The sequence below is a fragment of the Capsicum annuum genome, chromosome 6 (assembly GCF_002878395.1).
Source record: "Capsicum annuum cultivar UCD-10X-F1 chromosome 6, UCD10Xv1.1, whole genome shotgun sequence".
Classification (NCBI taxonomy): domain Eukaryota; kingdom Viridiplantae; phylum Streptophyta; class Magnoliopsida; order Solanales; family Solanaceae; genus Capsicum; species Capsicum annuum.
The window spans coordinates 159,614,529-159,640,845 of record NC_061116.1 but is presented as its reverse complement, the minus strand read 5'-3'; the positions used below and the strand labels follow the sequence as shown (position 1 = coordinate 159,640,845).

The window sequence follows — 26,317 nt, the reverse complement described above, 5'->3', positions numbered from 1 at the left end:
GTCATATTCTTGTAATCATTATCATCATCCTTTTTGCTTTTCTTTATTTCCTTTAGTTAATAAATTTAAAGATTATATATGAATTATACATAATCAATAATTGACAATGAACTTTTTACATGAAACAAACTTGTTGTCGTCGAATAAAGTAGACAAAAAAATTAAAGGTTTACCCCATTGGAAAAATTAAGGTATATATAATGAAAATAGCGATTCTCTTTTTGGTTGCCTCAAGTTTTATTCCTTTCTAACATATTCTATAGTTTTTATGCAAGTTTTGAAGGCAACAGTAAATAACACTATTATGATAGTTATTTTTGTTGACTTGATTATTGTTCCTTTTCTCTTTGAAAGGTTATTTTTAGACTATGACTATTAGTATTGATACTTGTTTTATTATGTTTGATTATAATAATATAAACAGTGGTGTGGCATTAGATTGTATTCTTATATTAATAAAAATCATAATGTAAAGAGTTAAATTTAAGGGAGTAAGAATTTCTCTCTATATATGCTTTTGACGGATGATAGTTATCACGCACAGACATCATAGCTATAGAGACAAAGAGGTAAAGTACAAGGTCATGTGCATGGAAAGAAAAAAATAACTGTTGGTAGCTCAATGGGAGCTTGAGTGGTAGGATAAGAGGTTGTTTCTGAGTAGGAACCAGAGGCATAAGATGTGAGGGATATTAATCCTGAAACATCTTCATAATTGGAAGTATCTCGAAGGTTGAGAATGTATGAGACTCCTCCAAGTACTTTTGTTCCTAATTTGAGCTTAGCTCCTACATCAAGTGCTCAAAATTTGGCCAAATTAGTTGGGATGTCTAATGGAATATTAAACAAAGGCAAATTTGTAGAAGGGATTGGGGTAGAGAAAGCAGGGGCATCAGGATTTTGTAGTCCACAAAGGAATATATTTTAAACATTTTTGACAGATCTTGAGTTTGGTCATATTTAAAGCTTGAACCAAACCAATCATCATGCTCAATTGAACACAAAGTTACACAGAATGCCTAGTTTTAGACCTATTTTTACATGTCTTAGAGACAGACATCGCTTTTGCACCCAATATCTCTGAATCTGATTGTGACAAAAGGCTGAGGATGGCCATTTAGTGTAAATAAAAATGGTTTCATGGTCTTAGTTTCTTAGTTCTGTAGGAAATGTAATCTCATTTGCATTTTCTTCTAATGACATGTAAGATTCAAGAACATTAAAATAGGATATTCTACATAAGTACGGTATTTTTCATCTTCTCTAGTCATAGTTAGTTGGAAATAAATGTTACAAAATATCGACATCTTTTGTGAACTCAATCCTTTCATTACCTTTAAAAAGAAGTAAAAACTACATTCAGTTTGATTCAAAATAGGAGGAATATAATAAATATGTTATCATTTTGCATTCTGAAGATCTTCCATGACAAGATTGAAGCAGAGATTTGGATTGCCAGACCAAAGAATTTAATTTCAACTGGTCAAGCTTATAGTAGATGTACTCGGGGTGATATTACTAACGTAAGTTATCAACCTTGAACTTGTAAGATTAAATCATTTGACTATTCATCACCGATATTTATCTTGCATATTCTACCATGTAGAAACTACTTTACTTCCTCTTATATATTTTTTACCATGCACAAATTTAAGTGTACACCTCACTTTCTCTGGACCTCATTTATGGGACTACACTGGGTATGTCGTTGTTGTTGTCTTCACCATGCACAAATTTACTACTTTTGAAGATATCTTCTACTCTAAATATCCAACAATCTAGTGAATACTTGTTCTTTGGTGCTACTTGTGCAGTAAGCCATAGTAACTTAAAAGCTCACAGTTTTTATTGATTAGAGTGAAATTAATTATAGGACTATCATAAACAAAATCTTTATATATAAAATAAGGATTTTCATGATTATCTAACCATGGAATCAAATCACAAAATATCATATGTATTAAGTAGCAATCAAAATAAACATGTTATTGATAGTAACCATACAATACAATATCATGGGAAACAACCCCCCAAACAAAGTGTTATCCATTTTTCATGCTCTCTCTTTATCCTTATTATGATGGAAAATAAGACTTTCTCTTAATCACAACGGAGCAATATCAATATTGCATCCTTGGGTGGGATGCTGAGGCATCTGAAATAATCTTAAGGTCTGTCTACCAGCTGCCGAGGGGTTATGTTTTATTTAATTTTCTTTTTATGACTCTTTACAGACGTTTTCAGCTATCATGCTTCGCTCATATATCCTTAGTTAGTGAAAATAGTTCTCTTAATGCTTTGAAATGTAGAATATATGGAAATTACTCAGTTGAAGCACCGATTTTGAGAAATGACCTCAAATATTATTGAAATTTAATATGATATTATAACAGACTGATATTTTGTTTTTTTTTAAAAATCTATTATCTAGGATTCTTTATATATCAAGACCTTGTTTACTCCTTAACCTTTTCCTTTCTTTTGGTAGATTGGTATAATCTTTTTGGACCATAAATTGATTGCCCTGCATCTCGGTAAATTACTTGATAATGATTCTTATTTTGACTTATACGGAAGAAATCATGATCGATACCTCAAAGAAATGAGATATCCTTAGAGAAAAACCCATAAATTGAACATATGAGATATATCTAAACCTAGATTTTTCATGATCACACAGTTTTTTGGCTAATACTAGTATCTCAGCCATTGTGTTGTGTACTAAACATTGGAGAAAAAACCATTTTTTATTTTGTAACTCCTACTTATAAGGCTAAACATATTGAATGTGTAGGCACATGTTTAGTTTATAAGTATTCTTTTTGTTCTTATACGACCATTCATGCCACCAACTTTGACATGAATAAACCTTTAAAACTGTTAATCTATTATTATCAGAGAAGTTGTTATTTAAATACGGACTGAGATTTTGTCTTGCTAATATTTATAGATTTCATTCAAGTCTTCGATAAGAAAAAGGGATTATGGGAAACTTGATGCTAAAAAAATATTTTATTGGGGGTCACAATGGTGTCCTCAAACCTACTGGAGTTAACTCATTCAAAGAAGAAGTGAATTTTCTTATCCACTATGTCTTTTGTATTCTTGATGAGTTTCTATTACTAAAATGGTTTTGTATCTTTTGCTGGGAATGAAATGATTATATGGCCATAATCATTCTTTCCATTGTTACCACACTCAAAATCAGTCAAATGGAGGGAGAAACTACCATTGCATCTACCATATCATATCTAGCTGAGTATCTTTTTTATATTGGCTCAAGCTTTGGAGATTCACAGGTACTACTATAACTTGAGATTTTGTATTTTTTGTTATCCTATTTCCCTGTTTCACTAACTTCTTTAATGATTTGAGGACCTAATTAAGATGAATGTAATGATTGTTGAGATCAATATAGTTATATTTCTTCTTACTTTCTTGAGTCTAATGAATTGTGGCATGAACGATTAGGACATGTCAATTACAAAACTTTATGAAAACTGATTAACTTAAAAGTTTTGCCAAACTTTGAGTTCAATAAATTAAAGTGTCAAATTTATGTGGAATCAAAGTATGCTAAGCATCCATATAAGTCTGTTAAAAGAAATTCCAATCCCTTAGACTTAATCCACACAGACATTTGTGATATGAAGTCAACACCATCTCGTGGTGAAAAAAGTATTTTATAACTTTTATTGACGATTGCACTAGGTACTGTTATATCTATTTGCTAAATAGTAAGGATGAAGCAATAGATGCATTTAGGCAATATAAAATAGAAGTTGAAAATCAGCTAGAGAAAAGAGATCAAAATGATAAGAAGTGATAGGGGTGGAGAATCTGAATATCTTTTTGTGGGTATATGTGTAAAGAATGGATGGAGAATATAAATCTCCTTTTGAGAGATATGTGTAGAGAATAGAATCATCCATCAAAATACTACCTCGTATTCACCTCAATCAAATGGTATTGTGGGAAGAAAAAATCGTACATTAAAGAAAATAATGAATGTCTTACTTATAAGTTCAGGTTTTCCATAAAATTTGTGGAGGGAAGCTATCCTTACCACTAATAGAGTACTCAATAAAGTTTCCCATAGTAAGAAACTTTCAATTCCATGTGAAAAATGTAAAGGAAGAAAAACCAACTTGAAATATCTCAAAGTGTGGGGGCGTCTAGAAAAGGTCCAAGTTTCTATACTTAAAAGAGTAAAGTTAGGACCTAAGATTGTGGACTACATGTTTCTTGGATATGCTAAAAGCAGTAAATGTAGGTTTTTATTCATCAATTCAAATATTCGAATATTAGTGAAAATACGGTAATTGAATCAGATAATAATGAGTTCTTTGAACATATTTATCTATATAAAACTGGACATGATCAGTGTAGTTGATGGTCTAAACGACCTCGAGATGAACAAACAAGAATGTACATAATGATGAGAATCAAAGGCATAGTACATATCAAAGAATGTCAACTTTCTTTGGATCGGATTTTGTAATGTTTCTTCTAGAAACTGGCCTCAAATGCTTAAAGAAGTGATATCGTCTTCAAAGTCATCCTCTTGGAAAGTGGCAGTCAATAGTAAAATTGATTCAATCTTGAGTAACTATACTTGGAAATTGGTTAATCTTCCTCCAGAAAATAAACCTTTATGTTCTAAATGGATCTTCTAAAGGAAAATAAAAACGGATGATACTATTGAAAAATATAAGGCAGTACTAGTAGTTAAAGGCTTCAAATAGAAGGAAGACCTTGATTATTTTGATACATACTCGCCTATAACGAGGATAACGTCAATTCACATGTGAGTTTCCTTGGCGGCAATATATGATCTTGAAATCCATTAAATGGATGTGAAAACAGCGTTACTAAATAAAGAGTTAGAGGAAGAAATTTACATGGAACAACCTGAGGGTTTTATGGTTCCTGGTAAAGAAAATAAGGTGTGAAAACTTATTAAGTTACTTTATGGACTAAAACAAGCACCCAAATAGTGGCATGCGAAGTTTGACCAAACCATGTTGGCAAACGACTTTAAGCTAAACGAATGTGATAAATGTTCTTACATTAAATACACACCAAATCACAAAATCATTGCTTATTTATTTATGGATGACATATTGATCATCAGTAGAGACATTCTTAACATAAATGCTACAAAATGAATGCTTGAAATTAAGTTTGATATGAAAGACCTTGGAGTTGCGGACGTGATCTTAGGAATAATTAAGAATTCATAAAACTCCAGAAGGGTTGGCATTTTTACAATCTCATTACATTAAAAAGGTACTTGACAAGTTCAAGTATTTAGATTTCGGTATTGTCAATACTCCATTAGATATGAGCTTTGCACTTCAAAAGAATAAAGGTGAAAGTGACTCACAGTCGAACTACGCAAGAGTATTGGGATGTTTAATGTATATCATGAATTGTACATAGTCAGTCATAGCATGTGCTATTAGTAAATTGAGTCGGTATACAGTAATTCCAATAAAACTCATTGGATGCAATGAAAAGAGTTTTAGGATATCTTAAATACACTCAAGACTTTGCTATGCATTATAATAAATATCCAGCGGTCATTGAAGGATATAGTGATGCAAATTAGATCACCGGATCGAATGAAGTAAAGTTCACGAGTGGATATATATTTACATTAGATGGAGGAGTAGTCTTTTGGAAATATCCAAACAGACATGTATTGTTCGCTCTATAATGGAATCTGAATTTAGGGTATTAGATAAAACTAGTGAAGAATTTGAATGGCTCCATAATTTCTTGAAAGATATTCCTTATTGTCCCAAACCATTGGCACCAGTATGTATGCACTGTGATAGCCAAGCTGCAATAGGTAGGGCAGGGAGCATGATGCATAACGGTAAATCTCGTCATATAAGACGGAGACATAATGCTGTTAGAGAACTACTCTCTAGTGGAATTATCACTGTTGACTTTTGAAGTCAAAGGATAATATTTCAGATCTACTTACAAAAGGCCTATCTAGAGAGGGGGTTGAGAGATCCCCAAAGAAATAGGTTTAAAGTCTAGGACAAGTCAGCATGGCGGTAACTCTGCCTAGAAGACTTGAGTTCCTAAGAGCTAGGTTCAAGGAGATTAAACAAAGTAGTGACTAAAAGTTCAACATTGTCAATTTACTCAACTCATTCTCATGATGAAGACAATGTTCAAGGATAAGGCTTACGTTTTAAAGATCTTTAATGGTTTGAAAGTTTTGAAGGTTTTACCAAATAGTTTGATTTATAGCATTAAACTTTTAGGAATCACCTATGTGAAGGTGAAGTGGAAGCCGCTTCAAGGAGAATGTTAGTAAAGGTCTAATTTCTACGCTCTCATAAAACCAGGACGTGTTCATGGATGAAACGAACAAAATCATGAGAATCATAAATGATAAAAGGTTGGTTGTGTGACCTGTGTTGTCTAGGTGTACATTAAAGTTTGACGGTTCAAAGATATCAAATCTATTGATTGACCCAGTGTATCTGATGCATGTTCACTACCGAAAGTTCAAAGGGAAACATGCTTATCCAAATGCAATTAGTCTTTGCTTGTTGTCCACATACTTGTCCGTAAAAATTTTGTTAAAACAAGTATTACCCATTCATGTGGGGAATTATTGAGTTTTAAGAGGTATGGATGAAAAATGAATAAGTGTTTCTTTCAAAAAGTCACCAAGAGAAAGGATGCAATTTGAATAGACACCTTTTTGGATTGAATGATTATGACCTTTTCAATGGGTTGTGACTTTTTCTAAGAGTTACACCTTTATGAATGGGTGCACCTTTATGAACCATTGCTTCTCTTCATGAAGAAACACCTTGATGGCTATAAATACCTGAATTTTTTCTCAGGTAAAGACAATTTTGAGTAGAAAAAACAATCTTCTTCTTCTACTAAAAACTCTCGTGTGATCATCAAATCGTTGAGTGTGTTCGAAGTATCTAAAAATTTGAGGTACCGCTATTTTCATAAGGAGAATCATTTTATCCTGGGAGGAAAGATTCCATAACCTCGGGTACTTGAGGGGAATAAATTTCTTAAGGACACACCATGTATTCGGTGGACTTGATTCTAAAATTTTCTACTTCATCTTCTTTCTTAAAGTTGATAAACACTTCATTTTGATAGTTCATTTGATTATTCATTTGGACTTGTGTTTGAAGTTGTTGTAACTTTATTGTAGTTCTTGAAAGTTCTTCTTGAACTTAGTATTGAAGTTTGGGTTGAAACATACAAATTTTTGTACCTAGAACAATACACCCATCACAGAATTACAAAATGCAAATAGGTCAATTTTCCTAATATATCTACATGTATACTATGTATGTGTTTGAACCCCTTGATTTCTTCATGTTTTACATTTTATACTGACTCTCCCCAAATAAAATTCTGACATTGTCATTGCATGTAGAATTTGTAAAACATAGCTTGTCTTACAAAATTTGTGAGTTACATATAACCATTGTATTTCAACAAACTTATTGATGAAAATATTACTACTGTATTACTACATACATAGTTATGATCCTCAAAAACTTATAATTCTAAAACTCATTCATGTTCTTGAGGTTTAAAGGGCTTATATTCCTTGACATCTTGTATAAGGCCTTCTATGGATCCAGCAGCAGCAAAGAGTGATACAATCAAACAAGCCCAACTCAATATTTGCAAACCATATCCAAGTGAAAGAATATTTTGGAATTTTCTTCTGAGCAATGTGCATTTCTATAGGAAAATAAACAGTTAATGGATAAAAAGAAGCTGCCCCAATTAAACCCAAGATTGCATTGACGAATGGGAATATCATAGCAATTACTGCTGTTACTATAACATGTGCTGTCCTCCACAACATCCTGAAATAGTTAGCATTGTAAACACCAAACCGTGCCATGGGATGTTTATGGCATGTTGGGTGGCTAGGAATTTGCTGTTGGGCCATTTTTCATTACAACGACCCTCCACAAAACCATATATTGGTTGGCAGAAAACCTGAAAATTAAAGGGGAATATATGTTGATTGGTGATCTTAACTTTGAAGAATTAACCTAAATAACCATACACATTGCTTTAACTTAAAAATAATCATAAGATGTATAATTCATATAATACATATATAATCAATGTATAATTTACGTATAGCAGCTAGGAAAAGTAAAACAATGAATACATGGGCCGTTAGTGTAAGTATCTTGTTTAACTTTTTATGCTGACAATGCGAAAGAAGATTGTCATCATCACCTCACCTAAAGATAATTATAAGTAACTGATCATAATAACTGGAAGAGTTTGAGTTTTGTACCTGTAGATGGATACATGATACCTGTAGATGGATACATGATTTGAACATTAATTAGTATTCAGGATGCCACTGAATCCACCCAACCATTTATGTTATTGTGTTCAAAATTTAATTTTTGTAGATATTTGATAAATTTCTGTGCACATACAGGTCTAAATCATTTATTGGGTCTTGATTAACTCATAGCCTATAGTGTATAAATCCACCCTAACTGTATATCGACAGTATATCTCTATATATATATATATATATACTAGTTTAGGTGTACGTGCCGCACACGTGTACCTCATTTTATTGAATTTAAACGTTACACTAAATAAGATATTTGTTTAAATAATAAAGATGAATACAATAATTAAATTCAACATCTTTTGGAGAATTTAATTAATTAAATCTAACCTTTACCAAAAAAATTTATCAAAGTTGATCGACATTCATTGTAAACTGCAACAAAACAATACGATAATAAAAACATCAAAACAATATAATTAAATCTAACCTTTACACAAAAATTTTTTCAAAGCCATCTGACACTCATCTACCATCTGTAAACTATAACAAAATAATACGATAATAGAGATATCAAAATAATATAACTAAACTTAACATTGACACAAAAAAATTCTCAAAACAGAGATATGAAAACAATACAATTAAACCTAATCTTTAGCTAAAAAAATTCCTCAAAGCCCACCAACATTCATCTACCACTCGTAAATTCATCTATGACCTATAAACTAAAATAAAATAATACAATAGTGATCACATAGCTTCAATTTTGATAAAAACAATTCTTGTCTTAGCGAAAATTTTGACTCTAAAGAGTGATTTGAATGAAAACAAAGATATATACAAACACACGTTGAATTCTATTATGTTACAAAAACAATGAAAAAAGTTAAATTAACATCAACCATATTTTTCCAATAGGTAAACCGATTTCTTCTCTAGTTTAACGTGCATCTCAATATTTATAGAATTATTTCCTTAATACCGTGCATCTCAATATTTATAGAAGTATTTCCTTAATAGAATGCTATTTTAGAAGTATTTTTCTATTCTATTTTAGGAGTATTTTTTCTAATTGATCAGTACAAAGAAAAATATTAATTGATTCTCCTTTTATATGTTTTCGAAGTACTATATATTCAAAATAGTACAACGTATTTTAGTTCTCACCAAATCATCCTATATATTTCTAACTTTAGCAAAACACTTGTCAAACATAACAGTTTCTATAATAACGATAAAATCATCACGATAATGGTAATCACATCTCAAGTAACAAATATAATAGGTGTAGCAACTGCGAAAGCATTTCAAATAAGCGGTAAGCATACCAACTAATCGGTTCGGTATTAGTTTAACGTGCATTCAATATTTATAGAAGTATTTCCTTAATAGAATCTTATTTTAGGAGTATTTTTTTATGCTACAAAAGAAAATATTAATTGATTCTCCTTCTATATATTTTAGGAGTCTAGTTAATATAATATAAATAATTAAATGATAAATTAAAAAATAGTGAAAACGCAGTTTTGTTTGAAGGACAAAAAGTTCAAATCACTTTTCTAAGGGTCTTCACACTTTTAATATATTATAGATTATAGATTATAAATTATAGATGACACAATACGATGTATTATAAACAATATATAATAACCATCCAAAAAAAAGAAGAAATTTAAAATTAGCAAAATCAAACCACATAACAAAAAAATAAATTAAAAAGCAAAAGCAAATCACATAACAAAAAAATAAAAAATAAAAAAGCAAAACCAAATCACATAACAGAAAAGCTAAAAAGTTCGGCAATAAAAAGTTAAGGAATAATGGTTAGTCGACCAAATTATAACTGTGGAGAGGAGGATAAATTAAATGTAAAGACCACATATAATGTAAGTTAATTATCCCAACCTGCTCGTGAACAAAAAAAGTTAAAACTGTAAAAAAGAAAATAAAAAGGTTAACAACATATTAAATCACAACATTGGTTAAAAAAAAAAATCAATATTATTATGTTGTGATGCATAATACTTCAGGGATAGATTGCAAGATCATCACTTACCCAACAGTGACAACACTATACAACCATCCCTCCCCTCGACATATGAAACTTCATGAAAAAAGTGGAGAAATTAATATATACCTGGATTCCATTGGTTTAGCGGTATCGTATATATTTAATTTTTTGCCCTAAACCTGCAAGGCTAGTGTTTATATATACTACTCCTATGATCCTATTCACGTAGGGAACACTAACATAAGAGCACAATTGAGTTTCTTTTAAAATAATTATATACTGCTCCTACAATCTTATTCATGTAAGGAACACTAATACAGGAGTACACAATTGAGTTTTACTATTTCTACAATTTTGTTGACGTAAGAAACACTGATATAGGAGCACAATTGAGGTTTTTTTTTTCTTAAAGAATTCTTCTATTTCAGGATTTTTTTCTAATTAAACGCATAAATATTAATTATAGAAGTATTTACGCATGAACATAAATTATAGAAGTATTTGCGCATGAACACTAATTGTGTAAATTTTTTTCGAAAGTTATGTACTTTTATAGATGTGTATAGGATCCTAATTCTAACCATATATAATTTTTTATCTTATATTTTAGGATTTGGACTCTTTATTTTAAATATGATTAAGAAAATATATAATTTGAGAAAATAGGTGAAAAGACGATTTTGTATGGAGTCGAGTATTTTAATGAAGGACAAAAAGTTCAAATCACTTTTCTAAGAGTCTTCACACTTTTAATATATTATAGATATAGATATAGACTATAGATACAAATACAGATTATAGATATATTTTACATCATCAAATAATATTTACCTACACCAACTGATAACTCTTTATTATATTTAAAATTTTAATATAATAATAACTTAGCATAATGACCATACATAAATTTCTTTTAACTTAATACAATTACATACTAGCAATATATAGCATTAGACTAATTATTAGTACTCCTATTGGTAGGTAAACCTTAATAGATCTGTATTAATATAAATGATTCATATAATCGACTTCAACTTTTACATACCTGGTATGCTCCGATCAGGTAGATGGCGATGCAAATGCAATATCGATTAGCCAAAAAGGTTCATAGAAACCAAATCCATGGAAATTTCCAGGAGCATTGTTACCAAAGGCTGCATAGCCTATGGTACCACATAACACATAAAATAAATTTTTGGTAAAAACAACAAGTGATGCTCTTTTCGGTGCTTTGTTCTCTGCTGGTGGTGATCTCAATGTGTTCTGCAGGTTTATTCAAAATAGGGATAACTAACTTAGCAAATTAAATATAAATTTTTAATTACTCCATTTAGATTAAGTTTCAATTAATTAGAATTTATAATCCCCTCTTGCCTATTAGTTATCCCTAATTACAATTCATAGTCTCTCTCGTATATTTTTCTCTTTTTCTTTATTTTCTATTACTTTCTTTTTTCAATTTTTTTCTTTTCCTTTTTTTTTGTTTTCTCTTTCTTTTTTCCTTTTCACTTTTTTTTTTTTTTTTTTTGTTTCTTTTTTTTTTTTTCCTTTTCTTTTTTCTCTTTTTTTTTTCTTTTTTGTTTTTTTTTTCTCTATTTTCTATTACTCTCCTTCTTTCTAATTTTTTCTCCTTCTTTTTCTCTCATTTTTTTCCTTTTCATTTTTTCTCTTTCTTTTCATTTGTGCGAATTAACAAATACAAATACAAGCGCGAACTATAAAATACAAATACAAATGCGAACTATAGCATACAAATACAAGTGTGAACTATAAAATATAAATACAAATGTGAACTATAACATACAGATACAAGTGTGAACTATAAAATACAAATACAAATGTAAACTATAACATACAAATACAAATGTGAACTATAACATACACATATAAATACAAGTGCGAACTATAAAATACAAATACAAATGCGAACTATAAAATACAAATACAAGTGTAAACTATAAAATGTAAATACAAATGTGCACTATCATTTGTATTTTTTAATTATTAAAAAGGAACAATTGATTTTCTTTTTATGAATACTTGTGTGTATTTATTGATACGGGTTGTATTTATTGATACAAATAAATACAGTTCAAATTCTTATACTAATATAATATATACAAAAACATATTATATTTGTATTTGCAAAATCATTTGTTACATTTATTTGTAATTGTATTTGTATCAAGTGATGTTTGTTTATTTACAAATACGAATGATAATTTTGACATACAAATAAAAAAGGTACACTTGTATCAAATGACACATTACATATTTATATATTTTAGAATCAGGAAAATACAATTAATGCATTTATATGTTTGCATACGAATACAAATGATAAATTGTACATAATCGCGGCTAAATACAATATGCAATCAATTTATAAATACAAATACAAAATAATTCTTTAAAAATAAAAAGACATCGATGAAAATAGAATACTAATACAAATATAATCTAAATATACAAATACAATAAAACCACAATACAAATATAATCCAATATAATATACAGTCAATTATAAAATATACATACAAAATAGTTCTTTAAAATATAAATGCGAATTATATAAACTATAAATGATGGTGCGAACTAACAAATATAAATGCAACTGCGAATTATAAAATACAAATACAAATGCGAAATACAAATACAAGCGCGAACTTTAAAATACAAATACAGTTGTATCAATGAATACAAAAATATAAATGACGGTGTGGCTACAAGTACGATAACCAATTGTGGTATTTACGTTATAATTTATGACTTGTGCTCGAGTAGTCATATTTTTCAAAAATACAAAAATATAAAATAGCAAAAAAATGATAAAGAAAATAAGTACTAAAAAGAAAACAAAAAAAATCAAAGTAGAATAAGAATTATATGTTAAAGATAGAAGAGAGAGAAAAACAACAAGAAAAAACAAAAAAAAAAGGAAAAATTTGAAAAAAGAAGAAGAAAAAACGAGGAAAACATGAAAAGAAAAAATATTTAAAAAATGAAAAAGAAAAAAAATGGTAGTATTTTTGGCGAGGATAAATATGTAGTGTATATATGCTTTTTATAAATACAGACCACTAAGTAAAAGTGAATATAACAGTTGTGAATTGAATATAACGGCTAAATAGGTACTGCATTTATATATTATATGAATACAAACTATTGATAAAACTGAATACAGCAGGTACAAATTGAATACAGTAAATTATAATTAAATAAAATATGACTATAAAAGGTGAGTTTTATAGTAAAGTGTTGATATTTCTAAAAGATTTCCTTATTATTTTTGTAGTTTATTATAGTAGACGTGGCCTATGGAGAAATTAAAATGTGACACATGGTGTGATATATCAATAATAAATTTGAACATGGTTGTTAAGAAGAAGAAAGAGAGTTGGCTTTCACTTCTATAAGTAAAAAAATTAGTGGTCCCTATAGAATACTCTCTTCGTTTCGTTTTAGTTGACTCTCTTTCTAAAAATATTTGTTTCAATTTAGTTATTTTTTTGATGAAATCAAGAGTATTTTGTTATGTTCTTCCAATACTACCCTCAACATTAAATGATTAAATAAAAATATTTACTTAAATTTATATTTTCAAAGCATAATTAATATGACTAATTTGGTAAAATAAACTCCTAATAAATATTTTCTTAAGGGGAGTGCCAAGTAAAAAAGGGCCAATTATTTTAAAACGGGGCGAATAATATTCTCATCACGTGCTGCATGGTAATTAGAAAAGTGAAAATTATGGAGAAAACAAATGACCAAAAGGTGGAAATATGGATGGCTCGTATGGTAAAATTCTTCGCCATTAATTTTGAGGTTGTAAATTTGAGTTATTAAAAATAAAATAAAAAGAGTGCGGCCTCGAAAAGGGTAAGAGAAAAGTGAAAATATGTGAACTTCAATTATACGAATCATCATCAATGAAACATACATGATGTTTGTATAACTTATTGAGACTAATATCATAATCGAAGAAAATAACATATTTTTAAGTGATTAATTATTTGTGCAATATACACTCGAACATGCATGCACAAAAGCTTTTTTAAAATTTTGAATTGAATACATTTAACAAGAATATTTTTATTATATGCGCTCAATCGTAACAAATTATAATTCAATTATCTAAGAATACAGTATTTACACGTAAATTTAAGAGGCTGCAACTGTATTTAGCTAACGAAAAAAGTTGGGACCATGCAGATAAAAAACGTCGATATTCCTGTGGTCTTTTATCAATTTCGTGCAGCACATATATACACCCACCATAAAAATTATTTTTATGTGCTAAAGTCCATATACTTTGTAGGATATGTCCTTTCCTAAAAAATTAGAAAACTCAAAATCAATTATACTCTCCATTTCAGATTTAAACATGTGTCGGATTAAACTGATTTTCAACAATAACATATAACAGAAACATGTCGATAGATGCATGAATATATGTAGACAGATACCACATGCCAATGTTAAGTCAACTTTAACTTCTAACTAACAAGTACCTAGTGCATTTTACTATATGATAATTTATACATACGAGCTAAATTATAGTGTGATAATTTAATGCTATATCATATGCTCTATTTAATTGATGAATTTTGTGAGGCAGTAAGTTTTAACTCAATAAAGACCCGTAACGGAAAGACAGACGCATTAAATTTTCAATATTTGCAACTAGGTCATCATATCTTATATGAAGTATGCACCTTTTGTCATCTTCTATGATTGGTTTTAGAGAGTGACAAAGAAATGTATGGTGCTTATCTCATTGGCATCGTCAACTTGGAAAAAAATGTATTTAGGAAATGAAGATCTAGTATAGTACAAGTACTCTATTTGAATTTGATTAATAGGCCATATCACTACTTCAAGGATTAAGTAATTTACATATCTACCTTTCTACCTTTAGCACCTAAGCGAGTGCTAATGCTAACACCAACCTTTTTAAAATGAAAGTGTAAGCGTATAGGCTCTCCAACTTTTAAGAACGTCGTGATTAAGATAGTTGTCTTTTGAAAGTCAGTCTTTGGGTACTACTTGCCTTTAACAACTAAGTTGATATAGGACCGTCCTTTCTAAGCCCATATCTGCAAAACTCTTGGGACTAAGATTCCTTACCTAGTACAGTCAATCAGAGGCTTAGACTATGTATGGATGTAGCTTACTCGAGATAGGTAGAGGAAGAGGAGGCAAGAATTTGCTTGGCATGAGACTTCTACGGCAATCCCATGTCTTCACGCAAGGTAGCGTTAACTATCCTAGCTTGTGAACCGGGTCCAATCAGTGTGATTCTCCGATCAAAATTTTATTCAATGGCTGATTTATTACTTCGTAACCTGAGTTTAGGTTGTTGCCTAAGTCTTAGAGAACAAACTCAGGCACCTTATACCCTTTTGGAAAAAGATGAACTCGGTCGATCCAATTAGGCTATGGTTTCCTAGATGGCAGCCTCATTAAGGGCCTGACATCAATTCCAGGTTGCTGTAGTGCCTTGACCACATAATTTTCATGTTAACCAAATTGTAACCACAATCTCTCTTTTGGTCACCCCTCCTTGTGGAATTTTACCAAAGTGATTTATGTTCTCAGATGCACCTAAATTCTTATCATCTATATCGATTTTCCGTAAGGATGATAAATCCTTAGGACTGATAAGGAGATTATTTCCATGAAGGCCACCAAATACCAATTGATAAACCAATATAAAATTGAGAGTTTCAATATACCAGTCACGACATCAGGCGATGCCTCAAACTCTTGGCGGGTAGTGAAAGCATAGAGGAGATTTCGACTAGTGTTAGAGCCAGATAGTGCACCTATTGGTGCCAGAGCTGAAGCAGGGGAAACAGGAACTTTGGTTTCCCCAAAAGCAACCTTACCAGCAGGACAGTTCTTAATCATGTTCCTTGGTTGTCCGCGGCTGAAGCACTTATCCTTTTCTTCTTCACAGTAACCCCAATGTAATCTACCACAGAACCTGTAGGGAGGATACGAGGGAGACAACTAGGCCCCACTAGCCTGAGATTAGGCACCTTGTGCCCTAAACTTGTCGCCACCTTAAAAATGCCTATCACCCGATAGCTTTGGGTAGGAAGCACTAGCTGTTGAGTAAGACCCAAAATTACCCCACTTCTTCTTGGGCCACTTCCCGTCATCCCTGCCATTCTATTTTTAGTTACCACCCTGCTCTGAGAACCTAAACTTCTTGCCCTACTTCTCTCCTATCTCAGCCTACTTCTTCACCTCTTTCTCTACTTACTATATGTACACAATTAACCTGGAGATATCTATGTCCTTGATCAACAAGGCAGCCTTACTCTCCAATGTCCTTGATCAACAAGGCAGCCTTACTCTTCAATATTAAATCTCTGGACAACCCAGAAGCAAACTTCCTCATTCTAGCTCTCATGTTAGAAACCATCTTCGAAGCATATCGAGATAACTGATGAAACTTCAAGGCATACTCCTTGACTAATATTTTGCCTTGCTTTAGATTGACAAACTCTTTTGCCTTAGTTTCCCTCAACTCATGAGGAAAAAATTGGTCTAGGAAAGTATTAGAGAAATCTTCCCTTAGAGATAACTTATTACTGTCACCCCTTGACTGATCCCATTGCTTGTACCATTAGTACGCCACATCTTTCAGTTGGTAAGCGGCAAACTCTATGCCTTCCACATTCGTGGCAAGCATAACACGAAATATCTTTTCCATTTCATCCAAGAAACCTTGTGGATCCTTCTCCACCTTAACACTAATAGAATTCGAAAAGTTCAACATCATGAATTTTTGAACCCTTATGGCCTGAGAAGATGGAGTAATAGATGCACCACGGTCAACCTGAAAAGCTACCAACTGCGCCAATATATAAATAGACTAAAAAAACACATCACTCATCACGTCAAACTATAGAGCTAGAAAAGGACTGGATGGAGCTGGTGGTACTCCAGGAGGGCATTCAGGAACAGGACCCCTAGATCGGGTCTGGACTGCATAAGTAGGATGGGTCCCATCAACGTTGTCCTCAGGTAGGGCATAGAAGTTTCTGTGAGCTTCAGATCATCAAGGAGGCATGTTCTGAAATGTATTATAGGAGAATTTAGAACCTTAGACTCTACATCTCGAAAATAGAACACAAAAAAGAGAAATATTTCTAAACACCTCATAGCTTCTCCCTTATGAGTGTGGCACGCTACACACCCTTAAAAGAGACTATACTTGATACGGCTTTGAGAACTCCCAATTGACCATGAAAATAAGGCTTTGATACCAATCTGACATGACCCAAACTAGGGCTTAGTCATGTCGGGCATCTTAAGTCCGACTCGGACTGAAGACCGCCCCCACTACCCCACCATAACTGCCCTGTACCCTGTGTCAAATTAATTCTGAACATATAACTAGATAGAACAATTATAATGGAAAGGTATTTAATAATGTTATAACCATAACTATTTGAATATCTAACCAAGTATCCACCCAGTGTCAGCCCCAATACCAATACCAGTGCCAAGGCTGACACCAATACCGACACCTCCTATGCCTATAGTAGTCGCGCAAAACCTCTAACTTAAATCCAAGAACATCTAGTCGGGACATGCCCCCGACCATAGCCAAAACTAAAGTCCAAGAAAGAAACAAAAGTATGAAAAGAAGTCCGTAACATGAAATAGAGTCTTTCAGAGTATGGAATCTCACCAATTTAGTTTGATATGAATGCTGTCACCGAATCCATATCACTGAGCAGAAGGAGGAGTATGGTCGCTTCTTGAATCACGTGGGGATACGGCACCCAAAGATGGGTTAAAGGGTAAATGGTAGCATGCACTCAGTAAAAAGGATAAAATAGTTCTATTATTCAAAACCAAAGTAAATAACCATATGAAACCACATACGTACATGTATATATACCATGTCGGGAAAGGGAACCGCATTTAGCATGTATTTAAAACCTTTAACCTGGGATTGTGTAGTTTTACCATCCTAAATCCACCTATGGGTAACGTGGGTTCAGCCCCTCCCCCCTCTCGCTGAAAGGGCCTCGGTGCTTATTTGTTGTGTGAATCAGAGAAAAAAACCCTAAGATGACTAGTATATATCCTAAAATAGAAGCGTGACATGATGCACATAGTCACTATGACCAACCTCACACCAGCATACATGAGTTTCTAGTTTTGGTCCCCAGGGACCACCACCTTCTACGGCTTTACTAACACATCCATCTTTAAGACCATATTAAAACCATTAACACATAACCAACCATTTACCAAGAATTTTTGTTTATAAGGCATTAACCATTGGTATCGTCATACCAAAACTAGAGCTTGCAATAATATCCATTTATGCCATACCAAAGCCATTAAATCAATTTGACTCCAAAGTTTCCAAATAAACCATTACCATGCCCATCAAGCACTCTCCAATCCATTTAAAACCATTTAAACCAATTTAGGTTCCATTACCTTGTTATGCAATTCAAAGTTTTCATTAATAGTAAAACTATGTGATAAAAGCATTCTCATTAGCATTTTACAAACATATTGAGGGCATATAGTTTCCAAAGCCAAAACCAAGTACCAATTGACCATTCTCATGTAACCACATGTTCAAATCATAATTATAACATAAAAAATATAAGTAAAACATGGGAAAACACTATTTAACTAAGAACAATGAAAACCCCCAACATATCATTCAAAACCCAAAATAATACCATAATAATGCAATGAAAATCATTCATTAAAATATGCGTTTAGTTGAAATAACAGTGAGGGAGGAGTAACATGCCTTAGACACCAAGGAAGACAGAGAGAAACCACCCCTTTAAAGCCTTAATTGATTGCTTTGAAGAAACTCTAGCCTCTTCTTAAACCCAAAGCTTGAGAGAGATTTTAAGAGTGTTTTAGAGTGGTTGATTGAGAATAAGAGGTTAATTAAGCTCCAAAAGATGTTTTAGGTCATGGGGTCAAAAGGAGTGAGAGGGGAAATGTTTAGAATACCCCTAACTTAAACTATAAAAATTTTCACTGGAGGTTACGATTGGACCAATCCACTCGTATCCACACCATACGATTGATACCCTCCACTCTTAACTTGATCAGAAAGTTGGACACCACATTTTGTCCAACATACGACTCCAAGGCTCCAACTCATGACCAGACCATATGACTAGTATGGTCCAGTTGTACCCTTGGCAAAATCCAAAGGGATTGATACTGGACAACATACGATTACACCCTACCACTCATACCTATCCCCGTGGCTCTTAATGAGACACTCATACTCAGAACCAAGTCAAGTTACCAAGTTCCAGATTAAGTGAAAGACCAAAATAATGAACCGTCACCAAACCATACGACATATACCCACCAAGTTGTAACCACAATAAAAACCCAACCACCACACACTGGACAACTTATGAGTTGGGTCACCTGAATCGTACGCACACCATATGACACGTATGGTGAGTAGCATGATGATCAAAAAGTTCAAGACTCGGGAAATTTTCAAAGGCCAAAACCAAGGGTGTTTATCATAGGTAATCGAACGGTCGCCCCCTAATTACTAGACCAACCCTCTATAATAATTCCATAAACACCTAGCAAAGATATGGAAAATAAATAAAATAGCACTATGTTTGAATCTGACAATACCATACCATAATAAAAAAGTAAAACGGCCCGAGCGACTACACTCAACATAAATATAGCCACTAGAGCCATTCAAAAAAGGGAGAAATTAGTACTACTTGCTGAAATAGGTTCTTTTAGAATTAATTTCAAACCATCTGCTAGAGGTTGTAATAATCCAAACAATCGTACTATATCAGGACCCTTTCGACATTGCATAAAATCCATTACTTTATGTTTAGATAGCATTAAAAAGGATACTCCTAGTAGAAGTGGTAGAGTTATTCCAAGTATTTCAGCTGGAACAGCTATGTACATTTTTTTTATATTCACTCATGATCTGGCATGGTCAACCCAATCATGATATTGAAGGATGGGACCTTTTCTCAAACAAAAATTCATGCAACTATAAAAACCATAACACAAGCATCCTTTTACATTCATTCTTACTGAGAAAAAGAATTTAGTATACACCATGACCCCCTTATTATAATAGAAAAATTTGGCAATTAGGCAAGGCCATTAAAACTTTTGTATATGGAGGGTTCCGGTGTGGTCTAATGGTCTCCATTTTATAGAGATAGGCGGCATAGGTCTTATCCATTTGGAGATGCCCATGAGGATAAAGGTAAAAGCCCCAAATTCGGTTCCTATTATTCAAAATATATTCTGGGAAAAGCCATCGAATAATAAAGTTAATTCCACCCTTTTTTGATCAAAAGTTTTTTCCCTAGAATCAAATCAATTTTTGATAAAGGAATATCTACCACCCCTAAATAGAAGGTGAGGCGCTCATTGAGTTTCTACTACCATAGGGGGTCCTACAGTAAGGGTCGGTAATCTCTGCCCCCATATCAACCACTGTTGTAATGAGGAAAAAAAGAGGCTCATCAAATGGATTGGGGTCATTTTGATTGACACTCGCTTCTAAGTGGGAAGCTTCCCAACCCTCAAGGGCTTCTATCCACGAAGAAGATTGGGATGGACTATCCCAAAGAGAAGTTTCTTCCCTCGGCGAATCCATAAAAATTGTCTCTATTTCTGCATTTAAAGCTATCTACTACTCCTTATCATTCTCCTAAAGGATAGGATCCTCCCTTGTCTATTTTACATAACACTCTCGGCCGCTCAAGAGGACTGGCTATCTTTTTCTTTATGCACAATGTCTTAGAACTGGATGCTTTTATTAAATAGAAATAAACCATTTAATTGGTGGGGATATATTTATTATGAATAAGCATATTACTTGTACAGTCAATTCATAATTATTATTACATGCTATTACAGATAAGCTATTAAATATGATGTTATTATATTTCATTGGCAATGCATGTACAATCAATTCTATTTGGTAGACTTTACAATGATTCTTAGTTTAATTATTATTTTACTATTGAAAAATACCCCAATAGCATGTAATTCAAAATAATCATAAGTCAGTTCTTATGTACCTCCATAAGAACTATAAGTAGAAACACGTGAAATATTAGTAGAAATAGAGATTTTCGGTTCAATAGAAAGGAAGGCTATAATCAGGGTGGGAGAACCCTTATACATATCAGGTGCGTATATATATAGAGTCAAAAGATATATGGAGTCCGAAGGGTAGGGTATTTTCTTTAGGGCTCGAGAGATGGAATATATAGGGACATACAAGTTTGAAATTTGCCGCTGGGGAATTCACACAAAAGGGAATGAGGAATTCTCAACAAAAAAGTGCTCTCTGAACTGAATGTGAAAGTCATTTTCTATTAGGCGGCTTTTTCTGTAACTCTACTCTTGATATGGATTTAATATCCAAAAAGGTCAGCTCTAGGCCATTCCACATGCTGCCTAGTAGAGATGTGGTTATCTGAAGTGGATTCTCTCTTTTATAGTATATGCCTAACGTGTTGTGCCTTATTGAATAAGAAGGGGGAGAACACAACAGCTACATGGACCCCTTTCTTTCAGTTGTTTTCAACACTTTCTCGGGACGAGCTAGAATTTCTTATTAGAAAGGGAAGGAAAAGACCCAAGGCTACTATCCCAATAGGAAGGTAAAAATGAGGAGAGGAGCTAAAAGCCACTATAAGGAGGAGGGCCCAACAATCATACCATAGTAGTCAAAAAAGCATGTTCCTTCAGATAAGACGAAACTACGTCCCTCCTTAGACTTTTTATTTCAATGAAAAAAATCTCAATCTTTGCCAGCATTTTCCTTTCCCCACCGTACCTCTCGCCCTTCGTCCAGCCTTTACTTTAATGTTTGGGGAAATCATTCCCTTATTTGAACTTGGTGGGCATTCTTTCCAACCTTAGTAAAATAGAGGGTGGGTTTGTGTTGAACATAGGCTCAAAATAATGTGAAGGGTCCTAGCTATGCCATGCATTCAATACAAAATCTGGAAAGCTGCAGGGATGACAAAAGAGGGAGCTTTCTTGTGTTGCACTAAAAAAAGAACCTAAGAGACGAGCATGTTCTCTTAGTTTTTTTCCTCCTGCACCCATTGCCGCCCAACCCGCGTTAGAGGGAAAAATTAGCATAGCAGGAAAAGAAAGAGGGAATGGGAGCAGGATCTTAGTCTATTTATGAGAACTTCCTAATCGTAGAAGCATTCGAAATGGGCTTCGCATTTATTTTATTGGAAAAAATGATCTATTCTATTTAGGGCTTCGAGGAATGTAAAAATTAGACTTGAGAATCAATGATAAATACACAAGAGATAGATAAATGATATATATATTTCTCACAAAATAATTATGAGAATAAAGAGTAGATGGATCCTATCCCCTATATCAGACACTCATTCCAATCTATTGATAGAAAGATTTTCATCAAATACTGGACAAAGCCTATTTTAGGAATTACTTATATCCAAAGCTGCTTTTAAAAAGAACCCCACCATATACAACTAGTTGGGGGGGGGTTGTTCACCTTTTAAATCAAATAAAGTAATTAGTAGGGGCGTTCGACCACTATAAGGAGAAGGGCTTCATAGAAACTTTAATTTTAAAGGAAATTGAAGAACCAACCTTTAGTCAATAGGATCCCTACTTCTGTCTTTCTGACCTCATCACTTTAATTCAAGGGCAAACCTATTTCCTAGTAATCGGGCTGAGTGCACCTTTGGTACTTTAATAGGGTAAGCAATTTGATTGTGACTTCTTTTATTTGGTAGGGCAAAGAATACTTCAATAACGAAAAAAGATAGAAACTTGAGAGTGTCACCTTTGGAGAAGCGTTTGTTGGTAACCAACCCAAAAATAAAGTAAATAATAGGGAGAGATCTAAGGGACTTTGTAAAGGGGTTAATACTTAAGAGGCAAGAATTCATGATTACGGAAGGCGATGTTGAAGATATAATTCATGTAATTATGCCATCTAAAAAAGAGGATGCATGGGTTTTAATGGGTTTATCCATAGCCCTACTTAATCATTATCGTAGTGAGATGCCAGAAGAAGGTTACCGAATCAGTTGTTTGCTTCTTTCTTTTTACTCTTGTCTTCAATAAGAGAAAAAGGGTAGATAGACTGTACAGGATTGACTTGGGTGAATAAATAAGAGAAATTCCTTCCTCTATGATCAAATCATGGGTAAAGACTTTAGTTGGAGATGGATCAATCTATAGACTAATTTTATCTTTTCTTAGCCTTACTATTTCTGAAGATTCGGGAAGTATTCCCATTTATACAAGAAGTGACGGCTCATACATACCACCTGTGGGTAATATCACTTAGGTTTTACTCGATATATCCTTAAAGAAAATTTTTGATAGTCAGTTTCCTAAAAAGTTTCCAGGTATAGCATTCATAGATTCGTCAATGAGGTTTATATTTTCATAAGAAAGAATAAGAAAGTTCTCTTTGTTGATAAAACAGGGTATGCCCTATTGGAAGAACTAGGTTTGAGGGGGAATATGGAGTATATTGGGTTAGGTGATGGTCCTCTTCCTCCTTATAATCCTTATTTGTACTAAGATGGTAAGGTAGACATTGTGACTTTATTGTCTCATTTTTTCTAGTTTAGGGAAAACTGGAATTTCTACTATATCAACCTTCCAAATTAGAAGGATATTCTGCAACTAATCCAATTAGATATCCACGACTTTTCTAAGAGCTTTGCTTTTTATTTAATGCTCGCTCTACTTCCTACCCATATAGTTTAAGTGCTAGTTCTCAGTTCTCTCTATGAGCTGATTTATATACCGTCTCCTAGACAGTTGGTACACATGGTTAGAAGCTTTATACCTCCCTGGTAGAGGCATTTCCTTATTTCTTTTGCCCTTGGCCTTAATTGCTTGCCTTGATGAATCTGTAGCAATCAAATTGGGAAATCTTTCACGTAGTAGCATGTTTAAATTCCTACTAAGCTAAAGAAGCAGATAAAGCATCTGGTTTTGTGGAACAATAAGATCACAGAGCATATCAAACCACTAAACCATGTGTGCATAATTTCTCGTCTATCATGAGTTTAACTTGATCTTTAAAGTTATCTTTTTGAGGAAGATTGGAGAGACCCTTTATGATCATTCCTATGTAAATGCCTCAACGAACTTATATGGACACTACTCAGCCCAAGGACAATCTCTCAAATACACATGTTGATGTTGTTGACCCATTTTTATTTTCTTTATTGATTCTTATCAATGAAATTTTCCATGTTGCACTAAGTTACTTACGGGTGTATGCATGCGGTCTGGGAATACTTTGGTGTGAACACCTATCCAAACAAATAGTGTCAATAGTTCAGCATTTAGGTCGTAACATTAGAAACCAAAAAGTATTATTCCCAACAAGTTCTCTCTAAGCCAAGCTAGATAGTCTCCTATCAAGGCTCACCAACCAACCTGCACTTTGTTTTTACTATTCCTACCGGTTATCAAAACAAACCATAAGAATTATTTCTAGATTTGAGTTCCCTTATGACATAAGCGCTCTTGGGTAGGGTGATCCATTTTATCAAATTTGTAAGAAGGTATCTGATCTTATATTTGATGGTCGACGTGGTAATAGTTTTTGTTTCTATGATTGTGTTTCTAGGTGTTAAAAGACTAAGTGAGAATGTTAAGGGGTGAATAAACAAAGAATGTCATTGTGAGTGGATGCAATTCGCCAAGCTGGGGCAAAAAAAGTCATCTGATATACTTACGAATTGATGAATAAGATCAATGGATATGGGATCCAACCAAACGATGAAAAGAAAATTGGGTAATGTGTTCAGAGAAAGTAATATTAATGATACTCATTCTGAGAATAATCCCAATAGCTCCATAAGATAAATGAAATCATTGTACAGCCTACTAAATAGAATTGACTGTACATTCTTACTTTAATAAGAGTTTTAACAAAATAAGATGCTTCACGTGTTTCCATCTAAATAAGATAGAATTTTATAGATAAGGTTAATGGCAATTGCATATGACAACTCTTTAGCTCAAACCTAAAATGTCTTCCTTGATTTCCTTAAGAAAGGTCTCATGGCTCTCCAACCCCTTAACCAGTTTCACAAGAAAAGCTTCAATCCATATATTTCTAGGCTTAGCATCATGGTTTACCAGTGGAAAACAAAGGCCACTTTTATCTGTATAATCATTTTTCTACTTTCAATCACCATTTTGTCCCTTCTCCTGTCTCTATACTAGGACCTCTTGTAGTTGTATCTATATAATTTCTAACCTTGATTCCCTTTCCTAGAGTTCTAATTATCTTGATTAGACCCTTGGCCCTTGGCTAAAAAATTTGTCACCTCTCTATTAAGATATTTATCTTCCTTCTTAAAATCTAAATCTTCATACTTAGAAGCCTTAATTCATGAACCTACTGTATTGATATTTTCATCTCATACTATCACAAATTACTTTGTAAGCAACCCAATCTTATTCCATAACTGATCCACCACTTGGGGCGCTATCTCATCTAGTGCTCGTTTCTCAATGAAGGCTCTAATAGTATAAGTAGTGTTGATCTGTCCACCTCTTGAGTATGCCACCCTTAATTGATTTTAGTAATCTGATCTAAGATCTCAGAAGCATGCTCCCATCATAGACTCATAAAGGCTCCACTAGTGATAGTGTCTGCAACAACCTTAGTATTATCATTCAAATCTCTAGAAGATCTCAAGTAAATATTTACCAGTCATCATGTGATTTGACATATTTTTTTAGCTGCTACTTAAACCTTAACCATGTATCATATAGTGCCTCTAAATACAACTATCAAAAGTTATTTATTTCATCATCAATTATAGTAATCTGGAGGGCAATAAAAATTAGTCCAAGAATTAAGTTTTTAACTCATTCCAAGAGATGATAGATACATGGGTAAAGTTACCTAACCATAAAGTAGCTTCCCA

The 26,317-nt window shown here is 32.8% G+C and overlaps 1 pseudogene; it reads right to left on the bottom strand.

The window, feature by feature from the left end:
* Positions 1-19,910: 19,910 nt before the first annotated feature.
* Positions 19,911-20,373, bottom strand: LOC124899254 (annotated as a pseudogene).
* Positions 20,374-26,317: the final 5,944 nt, after the last annotated feature.